Source organism: Eumetopias jubatus, unplaced genomic scaffold, assembly GCF_037043125.1.
Source record: "Eumetopias jubatus isolate StellerSeaLion01/CBP00866 unplaced genomic scaffold, mEumJub1_p1.0 scaffold_6, whole genome shotgun sequence".
NCBI classification, from domain to species: domain Eukaryota; kingdom Metazoa; phylum Chordata; class Mammalia; order Carnivora; family Otariidae; genus Eumetopias; species Eumetopias jubatus.
The window spans coordinates 81,292,013-81,293,900 of record NW_028274812.1 but is presented as its reverse complement, the minus strand read 5'-3'; the positions used below and the strand labels follow the sequence as shown (position 1 = coordinate 81,293,900).

Sequence of the window (1,888 nt, the reverse complement as noted above, 5' to 3'; positions counted from 1 at the left end):
ATTATGTAGAAGGCAAACTTATAAGGGTTCTACATAGTCTGTTCAATGCTCCTTTCTTCCTTTTTGATCTTATTCTGGCTTACTTTAAATAAATAGAGACATATAACATGACCAGAAATTTGAAGGCTTGGGGGAAATAAGTGGATTCTTAGAAAGTTAAAAATATCAGAACTGATTCAAGAAGTAGACAACTTGAGGCCCCTGGGTGGTTCAGTCAGTTAAGCGTTGGACTCTTAATTTTGGCTAAGATCATGATCTCAGGGTCATGAGATTGAGCCCTGCGATGGGCTCTGTGACTGTTTAAGATTCTCTCCCTCCCTCTCCCTCTGCCCCTACACTCCTCGCCCCACACTGTGCTCTCCCTCTCTAAAAAAAAAAAAAAAAAAAGTAGACAACTTGATTACACTATGTACATTGAGAAGACAAGGGGTTACTGAGCTACCCCTGAATATGAACAAAGACCCTATCAATTCTTGTATTTGAACTTTTAAACATTTAAATCTGAGATTATTTTAAAAATTCCAGCCCATAGAAATGGGTGAAAAACTCCCAATTCATTTATGAGACCAGCATACCTTTAATAAAAAACTCTAGTAAAGATGGTGTCAGAAAGGAAAACTAAGGAATTATGTAATTTATGATTAAAGATTGACAAAATCTACTGCGCACGCGTGGCTTGTGAGTGGATGATCCCGGGCGCCAAGGTTATAGACAATTTGTGAAATGAGTGACTCTGATGATGACCATATCCCCCCGCTGTCTTCCCACACCTTAACAGCCCTCCAGGAATTTTATGCTGAGCAGAAGCAACAAAGTGACCCAGGCAGGGATAATAAATATAACATTGGAATAATAGAAGAGAACTGGCAGCTGAGCCAGTTTTGGTAGTCAGGACACCGCTTTGGGACTTGCGAAGGAAGCGATTGCAGCTGCTGGAGAAGGTGGCAGAATAGCCTGTGTGAGCGCCGCCAGTGTTTACCAGAAACTGAGAGCCCTACACAGAGAAGACTTTTCTGTATACATCTTTGAATATGACAAAAGATTTGCTATATACGGAGAGGAGTTTATCTTCTATGATTACAATAATCCATTGGATTTACCTGAAAAAATTGCACGTAGTTTTGACATCGTAATAGCAGATCCCCCCTACCTTTCCAAGGAGTGTCTCAGAAAAACATCAGAAACCATCAAGTATCTGACTCAGGGCAAGATTCTGCTGTGCACAGGTGCTGTCATGGAAGAAGACGCAGCAAAAATTCTTGGCATGAAGATGTGCAAGTTTATTCCAAAACACACCCGGACCCTGGGAAATGAGTTTCGCTGTTATGTGAATAATGATTCTGGGCTAGACCATGGAATCTAAATGCAGATAGTAATATAATATGTAAAGGATCCTGTGTGACATTTCTCTATTATTTCCTTGGTAGATTGAAAAGTTATAACCTCCTCCCCTCCCCTGCAAAGTGGGGCTCTCCCTGGCCTAATTTTCAAAATAAAGAATGTAACATCTCATTATGACTTCCTGACTGCAGGCATCTCTAGAACTCGGGATGCTTTTGCCAACTTGAATCCATGGAATTATAGTGGGAAGAAATCTTAGAACCTATCTAAAATCTGCTCTCCTCACCTAAGAACAGGTAAAAAACCGAAGTACAAACAGCTTAGTGGCTTGGCCAAGACCTGATTTAGGACCTAGGCCTCTGCCTCACACGGTCTGTCCCCTTAACACGGGCCAGTTTGGACTCTACCCAGTGGACCGCTGATTGTTCACAGCAGCTTTCCTGGGGTGTCATAGGACTTGTGAAGGGGCCCGTCATCTGCTCCAGCCCCTCAAGGAGACACGACTTGCCTCCATGAAAGAAGTTGAGAATCCTTGGAACTAGTATCT

At 42.2% G+C, this 1,888-nt stretch overlaps 1 pseudogene; it reads left to right on the top strand.

Moving 5' to 3' along the window:
• Nucleotides 1-723: 723 nt before the first annotated feature.
• LOC114204656 (EEF1A lysine methyltransferase 1 pseudogene) lies at nt 724-1,392 on the top strand (annotated as a pseudogene).
• Nucleotides 1,393-1,888: the final 496 nt, after the last annotated feature.